This window comes from Peromyscus maniculatus, chromosome 15, assembly GCF_049852395.1.
Source record: "Peromyscus maniculatus bairdii isolate BWxNUB_F1_BW_parent chromosome 15, HU_Pman_BW_mat_3.1, whole genome shotgun sequence".
In the NCBI taxonomy this organism is placed as follows: Eukaryota; Metazoa; Chordata; class Mammalia; order Rodentia; family Cricetidae; genus Peromyscus; species Peromyscus maniculatus.
Genome location: NC_134866.1, coordinates 46867364 through 46886621, shown reverse-complemented (window position 1 = coordinate 46886621; position 19258 = coordinate 46867364). Strand labels below are relative to the sequence as shown.

General features: G+C 38.8%; 1 protein-coding gene across 9 annotated transcripts in view; it reads left to right on the top strand.

The window, feature by feature from the left end:
* The window catches only part of Pde4d (phosphodiesterase 4D), a 1451136-nt gene that overhangs the window by 280790 nt on the left and 1151088 nt on the right, over window positions 1-19258 (top strand). Inside the window, exon 1 of one of the 9 annotated variants that reach the window (XM_076552301.1) lies at window positions 14289-14412. The exons of the other annotated variants lie outside the window; for them this stretch is intronic. The gene's annotated coding sequence lies outside the window, so the exon portion shown is untranslated. Of the gene's footprint in view, window positions 1-14288; window positions 14413-19258 lie in introns of those variants that run through there. 9 annotated transcript variants of the gene reach the window in all.

The window sequence follows — 19258 nt, the reverse complement described above, 5'->3', positions numbered from 1 at the left end:
TTGGGGAAGCTTCATTTCCTTTGGTCAATATGTCATGTAGGATACAGGGTTAAAGGACATTCGAGAGAACAGCTAAGTTCAGTAATAACATTTTTATTTGTTTCAAACATGTTTGAAACTCAGGAAATTGACAGTTTCTTCTTTCTGAACACACGTAATTTAAGAAGCTTATGTTTTGGGTAGTACTTATAAAAGGATTTAATCCTGATCAATGAAAATTGATTTTTTTCCTTAAAAAAAATTACAATCTTTAAACCCAAGGCATTCCTTTTAGGTTGTAAGTACTAAACACAGCTTTCCCTCTGGCTTCCTGATGAGCAAAATTAACTAGGGGCCATCAGTGCTAAGTAATTCAGATCAGCCCCAAGCACTCATTTGCCTACTTCAATTGAGAGGGATTTCATTCTGGTGGTGCTTTTAATGGGATATAAAGGTAGGTCATTGAGTTACATCCTTAAATTTCTAAGCCATCTTAGACTCATACCCTTTCATGACAGACTTCAAGAGGTAGAGGAAGATAGATGGGAGAAAAGGAATCACCATGAAGAATGATTTGGAGTGAAAAACTGATTCTGAAAATGAAGTTCAGGGATTAGCTAGAGCCCTTGTCTCAAATGCAGTTTGAGCAACCATTTCTGTTCTACAATCAGGTTGTTTTTATTGCATGAAGAAGTAAGGTACAAGCGTTCCTTTATAGTCCAAATCATGCTTCAGCCACAATGTTTATCTTCTCCTGTGGTAACCTCTGCTCAGAGTAAAAATTCACTAGCAAAGACCTCAAAGTCAAAGTTTCTTTTGGGTCTTCTTTCACTTCTCTGTCTCCCCATAGGTTAGATAGAAATTCAATGACCAATAAAATGACTGAACGTTAAGATAAAATAGAGAGGTGGTCTCCAGTCCATGTACAGGCAGGACAGTTAGCCACTGACTCACAGCCTGTCTGGAAAGGTTAGCAATGACTTTGAAATTTTATCTAGACTATCTCTTTTCCTTTGGGCAAAAGTGTTCTTAGACTTTCCCAGTAGTTGATAATCTGTCCTGTATTTTAATGAAACTTCCAATGTGGAGGACACAGGCTCCCTGAGGAACTAATTGTGAAGTTTCAGATGGCTATCTGAGCCAGATTTTGTTGTCTATTTTTACTGTTTGTGTTCTCCATGGAGATGATCAACTTTTTGTAAACAGGATTGAATCCATTTTATGTGGCACTTCAACAGACTGACAGATATTTATGAAACATAACTGCCATGGTGATCAACTAATCCAATTCCTTCACTGTAACTAGTGGAAGCCTTCTGCCATCCAAATGAAGTAACCTTCTCTGGGCTCTTTCTTTGAAATTCATGTTGTATTACTGACTCAGTTTTCCCTATTCCTTCCCATTTTTTTTTGCAATCTGCGTCTACTGTTTATATTTTCATCTCAGTGTTAAATCATACTGGCTCTTTTAGTCTATATTCAAGATATATGACTGTTTTTCAAAGCTTAGTCCATGTAATTCAGGAAGAGAGAAGTTTCCTCCAAATCTCTCTAGCAAACAAAAATTTTCTTTTCTGTTAGTTGATTTTGTCTTTCATATTTTCATACACGTATACAATACAATCTAATTACTCTCATCTCCCACCACTGTGTACAGTGGTGAGTGTAGAGACTCATAGTTGCTCAAGATGGTGAGAATCAATGGTAGTTGAATGCTAAGTCCTAGATAAGACATTTATATGGCTTTTTTTTAAAATGAAAAAGTGGCTGTTAACCACTGAGCATGGAGTTGCACACCTATAATTCTAGGACTGGGAAGATTGAGGCAGGGTGACTCTTAGTTCAAAGTCAACCTGGGCTGCATACTGAGACCTTGTTTCAAAAGGGAAAAGAGATGGAGGAGGAAGAGGAGGAGGAGGAGGAGGAAGAAAGAAAGAAAGAAAGAAAGAGAAAGAAAGAGAGAAAGAAAGAAAGAAAGTAAGTAAGAAAGAAAGAAAGAAAGAAAGAAAGAAAGAAAGAAAGAAAGAAAGAAAGAAAGAAAGAGAGAAAGAGAGAAAGAAAGAAAGACTATGAAGAGTGGTTCCTGGTGTTGATGGAAAGTCAGAGCAGCAGGGGAATGTCTCCATGGCTTGGGCTGCAGTGCTCCTGCTGAAGCTACAGCTAGGGGGCTGTGATTTACTCAGCAAACCTGAGCCTCAGTTTATCACTATCAGATGAGGGTCCAGATCATAACCAATGTCCCCAATAGGCTTCACATTAGGTATGAGCAGATACACAAACACTATGCAGTTTATCAAATATGCAGATGAGGCATGGAAGCAGATGAAATCAACTGCAATGGATTTCTCTCCTCAAGTCCTTGGTTTCACATATTCTAGGTTAATAACACAACAAGTGCATCGTGGAGCAAGGTTTTATTTTTGGTTTTGTTCCAGTGACTTTTGATATAAAACGACACAGCTCTTATTATGTTATGGGATTTTCACACGTACTTTGTTGATGGTCCTCCAAGCCCCTGCCCTCCTCTACTGCCCCCTCTTTTCTCTCTCCACCTGCTTCCTTCTGTTTTCATGACACATATATCCTTATTTCATTACTCTGTTTTAAAAAGATGTCTTTTCCCCATTTTAAAATGTGTGCTCAGTGCCATCTAGCTTGACCAGATCATTGGAGAAGCAGAAGGAACTACTTATTCCTTGGCGTTTATTCCAGTGTTGTGGCAGAGTCTACGTCCCTACATATGGCCTGCACTTTATACACTCCATATCTTTCCTTTGCACCACTGAGCTCTCCAAGAGCAGGGTCCTTCCTTTTTTTGTGTGTAAAGAGGGTCTAGTCTCATGCTTGGCTCAATGACCAATGGTTAGGCACCCTAATGAGTTACTCAAATTTTCCATAAGTGGAGAGAGAGCTACCTTGGAAGTTTTTGAGCTTCTTGCACAGAAAGTATTATTATAAGTGAATTTTTGAAATGGGTTGAGTTTGTAATCAAAATGATAGATCAGGAGTTTCCAAAGGTTATAAAGATAATTTAAGGACAAAATTACTTATAGATAGACACATGTCGTTTTTAAAAAGGCAGAATACGGCTTTGCAGGGATCTCTGGCTGGCATTTTTTTTCTCTAGGTCTGGATTAATTCTCCTAATATTTTGAGTCCAGACTCTGTCAGTAAATGTAGAATTGTTACTTAAGGAAGTTCAACTGGATTACTAGGATATAGGGAAGGGACACAGTGCTCCCCCCTCCTGAGATTGGTTTCATTTTTCACCTTGTATAAGGCCACTGTGTGCATATGAATGTAATTCATTAAATTTATGATGAGTCTACTTTTCTACTTTGCTGTTTCATTATCCTCTAGTATTTTTATATGCTTCTGGAGAGCATGAAATATGCCTTATATGCAATTATCTCTCTTCAGGTAGCTAGTGTTTTGTGATCATGGGAAGAACTCAATAAATATTTTCTGGAAAAAAAGATGAATATGGCAGCTCAGACATTTTTTCAATTTAGTATCCAAAGATGAAGGTAGTAAATACGATGAAATTATATTAAGCCAGAGCTTATGTTTTCACAGTAGAGAAAGCAAGAAAAAAAATACCTATAATTTCACCACCAAAGAATAGCCACTGTTGAGAGGTCAAATTGGTCTGGGCAGATGGTTCAGTTTATGAAGAGCTAGCTATACAAGCATGAGCAGCTGAATTTTATCTCCAAGTTCTTTGGGATAAAAAGCCAGGCTTGGTGGCATGTACTTGTATTTGCAGGACTGGGTAGAAAAGGAGTGGATTCCTAAGGCTTACCGCCTAACTAGCCTCATCTCCTTTGGTGAGCTGTAGGTCAATGAGAGACTCTGTTTTAAACCAAACCCCACCTAAACCAGAATAGACAATGTCTCTTGAGGAACCACAGCTAAGTTTATCCTTTGATCTCCATACACATGGGCATGGGCATAACATACATTTGTACACCTGTGTACATAAGTACTTACGCTCACAAAAAAATGTTAGATTATTTTCATCTATATGTAGTTTATATAAAATATATTTTTATTTGTCATTGTAACCATGATATGTGTGCAAGTTTGTGTCTTGATTGTAGCTAGAGTTTTTCTGGTCTTGCCTCGGCCACAGTTAGGACAAATCTCTCTCACCCGCCAGTCCCATAGCCACTTAGACCCAACCAAGTAAACACACAGAGACTTATATTACTTATAAACTGTATGGCCGTGGCAGGGTTCTTGTTAGCTTTTCTTATATCTTAAATTAACCCATTTTTATTAGTCTATACTTTGCCATGTGGCTTACCGGTATCTTAACATCTTCTCATGGTGGTGCCTGGCAGCTCTCTCTCTACCAGCCTTTCCTTTCCCAGAATTCTCCTCTCTGTTTGTCCCACCTATACTTCCTGCCTGGCTACTGGCCAATCAGTGTTTTATTTATTAACCAGTCAGAGCAACACATTTAACATACAGAACGTCCCACAGCACTTGATTATTTTTTATTTGAAATTAAAATATTCATAATAATCATATATACTATCTTGTTATGGTTTAATTCTACAATAAAAAAGAAAAAAAACCTGTTGATACCAAGATCATTTTCAGAAACAGAATATTTACTTGCAACTACATAGTTTCTTTTCTTATTTTAATGATTTATTTTATTGTTTAAATGTTTATTTATGTAGCTATCTATTTATTTTGTGACTGTGAATGTTCATGTGCACAGATGCCCACAGAGGCCAGCAGTGGGTACCAGATCCTCCTAGAATTGGAGTTTCAGGTGACTGTGAGTTGCCTGATGTGGTTGCTGGGACCTGAACCTGGGTCCTCTGCAAGAACAGCACGTGCACTTAACCACCAAGCCATCTCTCCAGCTTCAGATTTATTTTATTCTTAATTATCCACAAGTATATATTTATATGTGACTATATTCACATGTGAATACAAGTTCCCAAAGAGTTCAGAAGAGGGCATTAGATGCCTTGGAGCTGAAGTTAACAAATGATTTTTTAGCCAACCATTGTGGGTGCTGGGAACCAAATCAGGGTCCTCTCTAAGTGCAGTGTATATATTTAATACCTAAGTTATTTTTCTAGTTCCAAAAAGCCATTTTTTTTAAATAAAAAAGATAGGATTTTACTATGCAGTCCTGGCTACCCTGGAGCTCACCTGGCTGGCCTTGAACTCCAGGAGTGCTGACATTAAAGGCATGAGCCACGTGCTCTGATGAATGGTTTTCTTAAGTGTTAGTTTTTTATTATCATATTTCTTATTAGATTTTCCATCACTGTATTTAAATATTTACTTTTCCACATAAAAAGCTGGATGAAACAATTCAGGCACAGAGAATGTCTTGGTTTTCCTTTTGACTGTTTTTAAACATCAAGTACTTACTGCCAAGCAGTTTTGAAGAATTTCGTCCAAATATTTACTCTTTATAGCAATGCATGTCTATTTCAAATTCACTGTAAATTTGCCATATATATACATATATACACACATATGTCATATGTCATACGTGTGGATATATACTATACATATACATATACATACATACATACACACACACACACACACATATATGGTCTCAACTGATTATAGAAAAAATAATCCCAACTTTGTTTAATTTTTGAAGAGGGGTTGGGCTTACTGCTGAGGTCCAGTTTTTCTAATGCATTTATTATTTTTGTTCTTTTGTGAATTGTTCTCTCATGTGCTTCTCTCTACTCTTCTTACTGATTTGGTTTGCTGTTTTATTTTCTAAAGCGTGTTAACTCCTGAAGATATGACACTCAGGGATCCTTTCTGAAGCCTGGTAAACCCAGCGGCGGCAGGTAGCCACAGCAGCTGCTTGGTGCACTGTTGCAACGTGACTCTGCGTAAGCAGGGTTACTAAACGGTCCCTCTTCCTGTTGGCTCCATATTGCACAAGAGAGGCTTGGCTGGCGGGGTCTGTGACAGTTATCAATCTTTTCGTTGTCTCCACCATTATTAGGCAGGTCCAAAAAGTGCGAGGGAGTTGGGGCTGTGGGCATCTTCAATCTGCTCTTTGAGTTATGAAGCATTGCAATTGAGTCAATATGGCTAGCTCCTCACTTGAGCAAATTGCCAACAGCTTGTGTGTGACTCCTTAAGAATAATGAGGACCTCATTTTAGGAGAGGGGACAGATTGTGTCTGTACTTGGCAACCCACATCCTGCTGCAGCTGGGATTGCTTGAGACACTCCAAGGAGCAGGGGGCTCATCTGACAGAAAAAAAGGTCCATTTTGTCTGAGGAGCTGTTGAGTCTGTCAGCATCTGATAGGAACAGTTTCCCTAGCCAGACTTCCCTTCCCAAACCCCTGGACATGACCAAAGCTAATGTAAGATCTCTGCAGTCCCTTTCATTCCTATCATTTTATCAGGGACCTAAATGCTAAATGCCTTTAGACATACTGTAAGTTAAGGTTCCTTCATATAACAAGATGTATTTAAAAGTCTCCATCAAAATATATAGGTAGCATCTTCATAGCTTTTTTTTTTTTTTTTCGAAACTGTACTTTTATGAGTTTGGGTGTTTTGCCATCATGTATGTGTGTACATTGTATGAATGCCTGGTGTCTCTGGAGGCCAGAGATAGTCGGAACCCTGGAACTGGAATTACAGATGTTTATGAGCCATCATGTGGATTCTGGGAATAGAACCTAGAGCCTGTGGATGAGGAGCCAGGGCTCTTGACAACTAAGCCACCCCACCCCAGTCCCACACATAATATATATATATATATATATATATATATATATATATATATATATATATGTATATATATAATATATATATACAGATTCTGCTTGCATGTGTGCTTGCTCTCCAGAATAGGGCACCAGATCTCATTACAGATGGTTGTGAGCCACCATGTGGTTGCTGGGAATTGAACTCATGACCTCTGGAAGAACAGCCAATGCACATCACCTCCTAGCCATCTCTCCATCCCCTGAATTTCTTTTAATAATACTTAAGAAAAAACTCTCATGAAATATAAGTAGTTATGGTATGACTATTGTCATAAAAATTATTCTGTAGTAAAGAAAACAAAAGCTTTTCACCCAAGAGCAAAAGTTTTAGACAAAATGAGTAAAAACAGATAGAAATCACCCGTGTCTAGAAATCTTTCCCAAATAGCCCCACCTAGTTACTTAAATACAGATTTTATTATTTTTCTCATAAGTTTACAAAGCCTCCTCCTTACTCACAAGATTAAATTTAGATTCACCTTAGCCTTATTATCTTTGCAAATTTCATTTCACTTTTAAAAACAAGCACTTATACATAAAATTCTGTGTATTTAAAGCACATCATCTGATGTTTTGATGAACATAGGCATTTTGACATGATCAACCACAGTTCAGCTAACTTGAGGATCTTGTTACCTCAGTGTCATTGCTATCAGTTTGTATGTTTTTAACCGCTACAACATTGCTAAACAATTCCTAGTTGGTTTTCTCGATTCTACCTCAGGAAGCTTACACGCATACTCTGGAGGAAACAAACTGACTCCAGGCTCTGTCTGTGTGATTAACGTCTTCAGATGTCTACCTGCTTGTTCTGTAACCCCCTCCAGTGTTGCCGCCTCCATGCTATGTCAGCTCATGTGTCCAGAGTACATTCCTCTATGTTTGATGTGTACATCCTGTTATTTTCTAGAAACGGCAATTCATTGTATTTGATTAACAATACAGCTAGCATCTGGCAGTGACATTTTCTAGTGTGACCTTCCTATCTAAATCTCTGGATAAAAGTCGGATTTCTGGGCTCTCCTTTAGCTTCTTATACTTTATAGGGAGCAGGAGGCTTCACAAGACTGTGATGACCAGAAAGTTTCCCATGCATGATGTATCCAGTAATAATTATTTGATATTTTTCTTCTAAAACATTATACAGATTTCATTGACAAGCATGATTCTAGTGCATGGAGGGACACATGAGATTTTTATTCATTTCATATTTTAAATTAAGTCAAAAATATATGAAATAGGTTTCTTTTTTTTCTTTTGAGACAGGGTTTCTCTTGTGTAGGTTTGGAGCCTTTCTTGGAACTCACTCTGTAGCCTAGGTTGGCCTTGAACGTACAGAGATCTGCCTACCTCTGCCTCCTAAGTGCTGGGATTAAAGGCATGCGCCATCACCACCCAGCTATAAAGTAGGTTTCTATTTTGTAGAATGGCTCCTAATCTTTAAGGAAGTGATTACAAAAACATTTTAAAAGATAGTTTCAAATCTCCAAAGAGGCCATGTTTGACAATTTTTTTAAAAATACTATACACATAATTGTAGTTATAATGTTTGAAGTAACATCCTTGTGTCATGTTGACTATGTGAGGGAAGAAGGCTATATGAAATCTGGGGATATACCTTAGTAGTTCGAGTTTTTCCCTAGCTAGTATGTGCAAGAAGGTTTGATCCATAACATTGAAAATAAAATAAAATAAATGACGAGATAAGATAAAGCTGCATGTAGACTGAACTCTAGCAGTTTAGAAAGAGAACAACTTGGAGGAGACAGAGTTGAGATCCTGGGAAGTCATCCAAAAAAATGAAAAATGAATCATGAATAATTATTATGCAATATAAGAGAGATATCCCTTATAAATTACAAGTTAGTGTTGGAGTAAAATGAATTAGTGATGAGAAAGTAGAATATCTATACTGTTTCTGATCTCAGCTGATGGTGCAGGATGATGCTATTCATCTTCATCCCTTGCTCTGAAGAGGCAGGCCCAATACTCACAGGAAGGAGAAATGTCAAAACTGAAGCTCCTGAGATAGGGAAATAAGGCATACATGAAGGTGGCACTCCTTGTCTTTAGGCACTGTTGCAACTTGACTACCATTCTTCAGGAGATCTGAAAGAAATACACCATGTACTAATAAAGCTCCAGTATGCACTAACAGCTACACTAATCAAGCACTTGTTACAAGCCAGAACTGAATTAAATGCTTCATGAAGGGCCTTTCATTTCATTTTTCCAGCTGTCTAATAATGTAGACTCCATAATAGTCTCTCTTCACAGATTAAGAACCTGAGGCAAAGGTTCCTAAAATTCAAATAATTTTTAAAAAAATTTCAAGATCATGCACCGATTCTTGGCTAACAGATGGCACCTTTTCTTTGGTACCCATGTGGCATTGGTTCAACAACCTCTGTGGATATGAAAATCTGCAGTGCTCAAGATCTTTATAAAAAGAAGTGGCATCATATTTGCATATAATTTATGGACAATCTCTTGTGTGATCCAGACCATCTGTGGATTTTTATAATACCTTGTACAATGTCAATAGTATGTAAACAGTGGTCACACCATACTCTTTTTAGGGAATAATAATGAAAATATTTATATATGTTCAACACAAAGACAAAGTGCTTTAAAATTCATAGAAATCCATGGTGAGTTGTAGAAATAGATCCAATGGGTACATAGGGCCAGCTGTGTGTCTGTGTCAAATTATATGTATCATACTCTATCCTTTAATCCTTCCATTTGGTTTTACATATGGTTTATCTAGATGATTCTAGATGAGCCAGATCATGGCTATAAGATCACACGGAGGGATACCATCCTGTGATGTTCTTTGCTGCTGTTAGTTTTGCTTTAGCGAAAGGCACATTGGATTGGGTATCAGGATGAATGGGTTCTCCTACCAGATATGCAATTTCTAAATGTATAGGGTGCTTCAGCTTCCTGAAGGTGGTGCTGGATCAGCTGACGCCTTTGACTGAATACGTGTTGAACAGTATCATTTCTAATTGTGTGCTTTGGAGTGCAGAGATGCTGGCACATGTATGAATGCCCATGACTAATATACCTTAAATAGTATCACCAAGACATGAAGGGAAGAAGCAATCTTCTCTTGCCTCTTAGTATAATGCTGATATTTCTGCTGAAACTTGGACATTGCAGTCATCCAGGGATTGTAAGAAAGGAGTGTCACTGCCATCCCATGTGGCAATATCCATCCTATGAGAAACATCAATATCTTTACTTTGAAAATGGTCGTGTATTTCTGACTCTTTGGCCTGCTCTTCAGACTCTTTTCTTCCTGTGAGTTGGCTTGTCCAGCATTGATATGAGGACTTTTGCCTTTTCTAAATGTATCTTGTTGTCTCTTAGAGGCCTGCTCTTTTCTGAAGAGAAACAGAAGGGAATGGAGCTGGGAGGGAATGGAGGGAGAGAAAACCAAGGTCTGAATGTATTATATGAGAGGAGAATCTATTTTCAATAAAAAAGAATAAAAAGAAAATTGTATACTTTTTTTTTTTTGCTTATCATCACTAAGTAAAAGTAAGCATAGAGGTATACAGAAAGAAAAGATATGTATAATACAGTCTTCTGAGAATTAAGGTATAGCCCTGTGGAATTGGTAGCTTATCATACCATGGTCTTATGTAGATAATTTATCACAGGATCAGGTTCTCTTTGCTCTGTCCTATTATTACAGGCTATCTTGGAAAGATACTTACTGAAATATTGACAGATTCCTTTGAATTACTATTTTGGAAACCATTAAGACATTTTTCTCCCTTTGGTTTTAATGCCCTTGACTTCAACACTAATTCAAAGCATTTCAGCTGCTGGGTATTGTCTGAGCATCTATAATGGAAGTGAATAATATTAATTAAGAAGGCTGTGCTTTTAGCCTCACAATTGAGTCTCTGGCTCCAGGAGCTGTTTTCAATGAATTCACTGCCTGGGATTATTTTCTTTTCATTGTAAAATTGAGCCAGCCTCTCAAGCCTGGAACACCTTCCGGTTTTTCAATGAAGCAGGCTCAGTCCTGTTAAGGCTCACCCATTGAGCCATGGGAAGTGACTTATTCTGCTGGGAAAAACATTTTTGGCTTATTGTTATTTTAGCTGCCTATGGAAGACTACAGAGGAAGGGATGAGACATCAGTGACTCTTAGCCAGTCTGGGGAATGACTTGTATGTGTGGAACTCTGTGCTAAGGGAGAAAAAGGACTAAAACGTATTTACTCAGAACTTCCGAGGCAAGGTGCAAAGAGCCCCTGCTGGAGGAGCCAAGATTAAAAATTAAAGTGCTTGAGATCTGCAGAGTATCTGTCAGCAGAGCCATGGGCCTTTCTGGTAAACTTCATGCCACCGGATTAGGTCTGACAAATTGGCTCTGAGTAGTGATGTCCAGATCCCCCTCTCGTCCCTCCTCCTGCTTTCCCCCAGTCTTCCCCTCCCCAACCTACCCCCATCCACTCCTCCTAAAGAGTAAGGCCTACCATGGGGAGTCAGAAAAGCCTGCTATATTCAGTTGAGGCAGGACCAAGCCCCTCCCCCTTGCATCAAGGGTGAGCAAGGCGTCCCACCATAGGTAATGGGCTTCAAAAATCCAGCTCATGCACCAGGGATAGGTTCTTATCCTACTGCCAGGGGGCCCTCAAACAGACTATGCTACACAACTGTCTTCCGTATGCAGAGGGCCTAGTCCGCTTCCATATAGGTTCCACATTGTTGGTCTAAAGTTCATGAGTTCCTATGAGCTTGGTTCAGTTGTCTCTGTAGATTTCCCTATCATAATCTCGATCCCCCCTTGCTCATAGAATCCTTTTTCTCTTTCTTCAACTGGACTCCCGGAGCTCAGTCTGATGCTTGGTTGTGGATCTCTGCATCTGCTTCCATCAGTTACTGGATAAAGGCTCTATCATGACAGTTAGGGTACTCACCAATCTACTTACTGGGGTAAGACAGTTCAGGCACCCTCTCCACTATTGCTAGTAGTCTAATCTGGGGTTGTCCTTGTGGATTTCTGTGAAGTTCCCTAGCACCATGTTTCTTCCTTACCTCATAATGTCTCCCTCTATCAAGATATCTCTTTCATTGCTCTTCAGCTTCCTCCCTCCCCTAGCTCGACCATTTTGTTCCTTCATGTTCTTATCTCCCATCCCTTCCCCTCTATTGCCCACCCACCCACCCCCAGTTTACTCATGGAGACCTCATCTGTTTCCCCTTCCCAAGATGATACTGCATCCCTTTTAGGGTCCTCCTTGTTTCCTAGATTCTCTGGAGCTGTGGGTTGTAGTCTGATTTTCCTTTGCTTTACATCTAGTATCCACTTACGAGTGAGTACATACCATGTTTGTCTTTCTGAGTCTGGGTTACCTCACTCAGGATGATATTTTCTAGTTCCAGTTATTTGTCTGCAAATTTCACGAGGTCACTGTTTTTTACAGCTGAGTAATACTCCATTGTGTATATGTACCACATTTTCTTTATTCATCCTTCAGTTGAGGGGCATCTAGGTTGTTTCCAGGTTCTAGCTACTATGAATAAGCTACTATGAATATAGTTGAGCAAGTGTCCTTGTGGTATGACTGAGCATCCCTTGGGTATATGCCCCAGAGTGCACACTTCGCTATTTTTATGCCTTAAAGTATGGTTATATTCCACAGCCCTTCCATTTTAGTTTAGATGTTTATCTGCTATGGTCTGAATATGGTTAGTACTCTAAGGGTCTTGAATGTGCTGTTGGAAAGTAGTGGGACATTTAGGAGGTAGGATCAGATAGGAAGTTCCTAGTTCATCAGAGAGATATCAAGTAGTTTTCAGTATGATCCCTTGGCAAATCTTTTTTGTGAAAACGATGCTAACAACTTGAATTTTCATGAGAGGATTATTATAGCAGGAAAAAGGCTGGCCCATCTCATGATCTTTCTCTCTGGTTTTATTTGTGATGTGACTACTGGTTTCTACACAGGCTTCATCTAGAATGTGCAGAAATCCCCTGCCTTCACTATAGGCTAAAGAAGTAGGTTGGCCTCACCTTGGACTCTACTGCTCTAAAATGGTGATCTAAATAAACTGCTTCTTCATGAATAGCCTGTGGTGGTTATTTTGTTACACGGTGCAAAGTTGACTAATATACTACCCTAATGAACACTTGAAAGTGATCATCAAAGTGAAGAGTAAGAAAGCCCTAGGGATAGAAAGTCCCTTATGCACAAGTCTTGGCGCTTCTTTGAGCCCAGATCCAGACTGTTGTCTGCTTGGCGATGACTCTTAGATGTCTCTAAAGATACACATCCTCATGAGTAAAGGGCTGAGGCACCTAAGAAGAACATGCTTTTAGGTGCTGTGGGTATTCAGATTAAATTATTTCAGTATGCTTGTTGTCATATCATATACAAAGAGCAATAGATCATAATACACAGCAAAAAAATCTCTGCAGCAAAGATTGTTTTTAATCATCAACTCCGGTTTTCAGCATAATAAATGCATTTAATAATAGCATTTACGTTAACAGAAAAGAAACTCTCAGTCATCTGGGTCAGAGTGCATGTCAGGGCACTGAGGAATCTTCCTGTGTTAGCAGGAGGAGGATGGTCATATAAAAAGGATTCTCTGGCAGTTATTTTAAAGTTCTTTTACATTATCTGGTCTTATAAATGCTTTGAGTAGTACAGTGAGTTATGACTGTCATTTCTAGCCCTTTGAGTTCTAATATTAACTCAGATCTTCCTTAATTTCCTAGAATATTAAGATATGTGGTTCTGCTGTGTTATGAGTAGAGGAGAATTACGAATATATTTGAATTTCTGTTTTCTCACTCCATTTCCAGTGCAAACCAATTTTTTTTCATAAAAAGGTATATCTACTTATACTTCTACAAAGAGTCTTTTCGGAGAATAGGTTTTGAATATTCATGTAGATTTTATTTCTTGTGACCTTATGTAGGCTCTGAGCTGTTAAATCTACAGTGTGTGAGTTCTTATAGCAGAGCAGTAATTTAGTGACATTTGAATGTCATGCCTTCTCCTTAACCAGTTGGCATATTGCATGCAGACTAAACTGGATTTTTTTTTTCTTAAGAAAACACAAGATAGGTTGGTAAGTGATTGTGACATAACTCGTTACTTCGAACCAACTGTATTTTATAAGCATGGCTGTCTTGAATGCCCCACTGTACTGAGAACCAGACAAGAGTCTCTGTCATGCCAGTTACACCTTGCTTACTAAGCTGCTTCCCTATTATTTTGAACTAAATGCTCCATAGGAGACACCTCAGCCTGCATGAAGACGTAAAGCAGACGGGGCCTGAAGGGCGCAGAAGCTGTACTCACATGCTCTTAAGCTGTGGTCAGCTTCTCCCTAGAGGGTTGTAATCTCCTGAGCAACTTCCTTTTGGGGAAAGTTGCACCATGTAGAAACATCTGCGGGAGCAGCCTAGCTGCAGGACTAGGGTTAGGAGCTGTCTTCGTCAGAAGAGCCACCTTGCCTGGCAGTGGGCCAATGATGGCCCTTTCCTGCCATGACTCAGGCCCCGCCTGCTTGTCAGTTACCAGTTTGGGAAGAGACTGAAAGCACAGTGGTGGCTGGTGGAGCCACATGTTCCCTCTTTGGCGGTGCTTCTGACATGGTGACTGCCAGCTGTAAGTGGATCAGGTATGCTGCCCTTTTCTTGAGGGCAATTAGGAACAAAAATATTAAGGGTGAGGCTATGGGCCAGGCAAATGCAGAGTTTGGGGGTCTAAATTTAGGGAGATTTAGACATTCCTTCTTGAAATCGGAAACAGACAGACAAGATGATTTTGATAACTATATCAGACATGGTCAGTCAATGGAAGCTTGGGAATATACTGTTTGATAAAAAGGAGTCGATGAGAACAATATGTCTTAAAAAGAAAGGTTGAAATGTTGTTGAATGAGTTGTGAAGGTCCAGGGTCTTTCCTGTTCCTTTTGTTATACTCTTGAAGTGGAGTTCCTGAAGTTACCTCCAGGTGGATGCAGCAGTTCCCTAAGGTTCTGTATCCATCTTTCCCCGGGGATGTTTCCACAGTTTCTCATTACTGAAAATACAAGGTACATGCTCACCCAAGGACTTCCTATCTCCTTAGGAACGAGCCAGAACATTCTGACTACAGTAGACGTGGTGCTCCTTGGTCTGATTCTGCGCCCTCTCTTTCTCACTTTGCCCCACACTTACTCTTGGTGAACTTCATTCGGGTCCTCCCGACTTCCCTGCTGTTCCTTGAAATATGCTGTGTACACTCCTTCTCAGAGCCTTCCCACCTACATTTCCCTCAGTTAGAATGTGCTTCCTCCAGGTGTCCACATGACTCATTTCCTCACGGCCCTCCTGTCTCTGTCCAAATGGCACTTTAGAAGAGAGGCTTTTACGGCTCTGCTGTCTAAAATAGCACATTCACACATGCCCCATAACTTTGCTTCCGCTTATACCCTGCCATCTTCCTCCTAGCTCTTAGGACCAAAGCCTGCCACGTTCTATTAAATTGAAGCATAGGAAATTGTCTCTTGGTGGGTCAGGAAGTGCTGAAATGTTTATTATTTCATGTGGTTGAATCTAAACTAAATTTATTAATTGCCTTATTACTTTTATACCTTCTTTTACACGAGTCCAGACATTTATTTTGATTCGGGTCACATCTCTAGTACTTAAAACAGGAGGCATTTAGAGAAGTTGCTTCAAATGTAAATGAAGATGCAGACTAGTGGGATTTGTTGATAGTAAACAGAGGAAGCTTAAATAGCAAGTAATCTTTGTATGTGTGATTTAGAGGAGAGTCCAGAGTAAAAGGACTTCTGAGAGAATGTAGAAATTATGAAGGATTTATTTGAAGCCAAGTGAAATACAGTTTCTATTTTGAGGTCTGGGGGTATTTATGGACTTTAATTTAGTTTTTTAAATGGACCTTTCTGAAATCAAGGCTAAGATAAATAATCTGGCTTTAAGCTTTTTTATTTTTAGGTGTGTGTGTATTTGTCCATGTGAGTTTATGCCATGTTTGTATGGGTGCCTATTGAGGCCAGAAAAAAGCCTTGAATTTCCTCAGATTAGAGTTACAGGGCTCATGAGCCACTGGGTATGGGCTTTGGAAGCCGAACTTGGGTCTTCTGGAAAAGTAGCAATTGCTCGTTGGGGAATATTATTTTAAAGTATGTTACTTTTGTTTATGTTGCATTTGTTTAACTCTGTGAAGCTGTGTTTGAAACACCTTATGGTCTAATAAAGAAATGAATGGCCAACAGCAAGGCAGGAGAAAGAACAGGTGGGGCTGGCAGGCAGAGAAAAATATATAGAAGGAGAAATCTGGGAAGAAAAAGAAGTAGCCAGCGAAGGAAGAGGACATCAGGCCTGCCACCCAGCTACACAGCAAATCCCAAAGTAAGAGTGAAAGTAAGATTACAGAAATAGAGAAAGGTAAAAGCCCAAAGGCAAAAGGTAGACAGGCTAATTTGGGTTAAGAAAAGCTGGCAAGAAACAAGCCAAGCTAAGGCTAAGCATTTATAATTAAGAATAAGCCTCCCTGGGTGATGTATTTTGGAGCTGGGTGGTGGACCCCCTAAGAGAGTCAAAGAGTAAAAAAAACAACAAAAGTGCTCTTAATTGCTGAGTCATCTCTCACTTCCAATATAACACTATGATAAAATAACCCTGAACTGAGAACGTTTTGCAGTTGGTGAATTATAGGGATTAAGCTTGCCATTTGTGACAAAGTTGATTTTTATTAGAGAAAACATTTTTAGTCCAGTCCTAAAAATGTGATTAATGGTCTAAAATACTATCCACACTACATTTTGAGATATTAGACAGAACAGACTGTTCTATTCACATCTGATTGTGAAAGGAAATAAAGACATCACTATGAGTCAGAAATAAATAGGGAATAGAAAACCAAGACACTTGAGCTGATGCTAAGGTTCTCTTTGAAAGGTGGTATTTGTCCCACTTGCCAAGAATTTGGTTTCAAAAATGAAGTATAGATAAGACATGCAAAGCTGAGAGTGCAGGTTAGAACATTGACATTCAGTATACAGTCGTGGCCTTTGAGCGAAAGGGACTAGGGAAATGTCCTTCTGTACTAGCAGACAAAGAAGCCATGTTTTACAAAGTTACATATTCCACCAAGAACATTGCTGTAGATTTGCACTTCTTGTGGATTTAGGATTTTAATTAACATTTAAAAGAAAAAAATCACAATTTGAAAAACTAACCCCAAAGGCTCAGGGGACTAACACTCCTAAGTACTTAGAAAAATTACTTGAAAGCATCATGGGAGAGAGATGTCATTCAACCAAGCTTTCCAAGCTTTCTGAAGATAAAACATCTTTGAAAGACTATCTCACAACCTTGAATTATAAAACATTAAAAAAAAACCTTCCATAAAAGCTAGCATAGCAGAGTGGGGTCACAATCTAATATTTTCAAATGTTACAGAGATCATATAAAACAACACTAAAAATGAAACATACTAAATGACTTGTAAATATAGGAAAAAAAGAAACGCACCAAACATGAGCTAGAATTCGCAAAGTGATAAGTCCAGCAGTTGAAGTTATAGATTGTCCATAGGTGAAACAAAAGTGAATAGTCAGGGTCATGTAATTTGAAGAAACAAAGGAGAAGCCACAGAAAAGGAGGAGCTTGGAAGGATAAATGAGGAAGAAATGTGAAAGGGAGTAAGAGTATTCAGCAAGTCTTTAATAAGCACGCTAGGAGGCCATATCTGATCACAATACACATGAATGAACAACTTTAAAAGGCCACAGATAACTCAGCTAATTAACACAGATGTAAACAAATCATTAGTTAAACAAGGATGAGTGAAAATTAGAGAATGTTGAAAATGGATGCTAATTTTAACTCATGAAAAATTTAGGGGAAGTAATACAAGTGACAGGAAACGACAGCCTTCCCTGTGTGTATTTGGAATGGAAAGATAAAGGGGTGAGGATTAGGAGGCTCAGCACCCAATTCGAGATTTTAGGAAGCATGCAGGCAAACATAAAGAGAAAAATTCAAGCCAGAATGTATGTATTAATAAAATAGAAACCAAAACTCAAATCCAGTTTCTGAAAAGACTTCAAATTAGAGTGACTTATGATAGATTTGACCAAGGTAAAAGTCAGTGATAATGTGTCGGAAATGATACTTTTAATCTGGAGCGACAGAGCGATGATGCTTAACACTATTTATATATAACTGGTGGCCGGCCGTTGGTAGTACTGAATGGAAAGGAGGAAATAGAGGCAGAAGGGAAAAGGAGACACCAACTTATCATTGATTAAAAACAAGAGACTTTACAGAGAAACTATTAGAAATAATGCAAAAAGTTTGAGGAGAGTGGTAGATGATAAAATAATCATTATTTGTGTATTTGTATATTCCAGAAACAATTAGAAAAAGAAGTTTGAAAGATATAGTAGAGGCTGGTGAGTGCTAGCTGTACAAACACAGGGACCTGGGTTCAGTCCCCTAGAATCCATGTGCAAAGGCTGGGCATACAGCTATATGTTTGTAATTCTACTACTAGGGAGGTAGAGTAGGAGAAACTCTGAGGCCTTTGGGCCAGACATTCTAGCTGAGTCAATGAGTTCTAAGTTCAGCAAGAGACTCTGTCCCGTCCCCAAATAAGATGGAAAATGATTCAGGAAGGGATTTAACACTCATCTCTGGCCTCTACGTATATGTGCACATATGTGCATGCCCCATCCCCCAATGTGTACACATATGCACAAGAAAAAAATCTAAAAAGTATGAAAGAAAAAATAGAAATAACATTAACAAAAATTATTAGAAATGTAGAAATAAATTAACTAATCTAGGTATGAAAGTTTCTTTCAGATGAAATTGCAAAAGTTTTAGGTAAGACTCACAAAAGCTTAAATAAATGGAAACATATGTCATACTTAAAAGTATGGTGAATAGCATACACATTCCAGCTCTTCCCTGTATTTATGTACATTGATAAAATGATTTTCTGATGCTTGATGTTATCTTTCCTAAAAAAATTTGCTTTTAGTGTTCAAATTTATTATTAACTGGCAACAGAAGATCATAGAATTATTCTGAGGAATTTGGTAAGCTAATTCTGAAGAATGTGTAAAGATCTGAGGACCAGTGATAACCAATTCAGTTTTGAAGATGACAACATAGAGAGTTATGGGAGAAGTTTAGGAATTAAGACATTCAAATACTGGAGCATCACTAGTAAAATGGTAGATAACGAGTCCAAAACTGTGCATGTCTGAGGACATGTGACAAATCCAGGGTGAAAAGTTACACAGAAGGATGCAGAGATACAGGAATATTCCCATAGTGAACAAAAATAACAGGAGCCCTTTCTTGTGGCACACACAGATTGAAATACGGGTGTGGGGGACTCAGAGAAATGACTCATCAGTTAAGAGAGCACACTGCTTTTCCAGAGGACTGGAGTTTGGCTCCCAGCATCCACGTGGGATATCTCACAACTGGCTATAACTCCA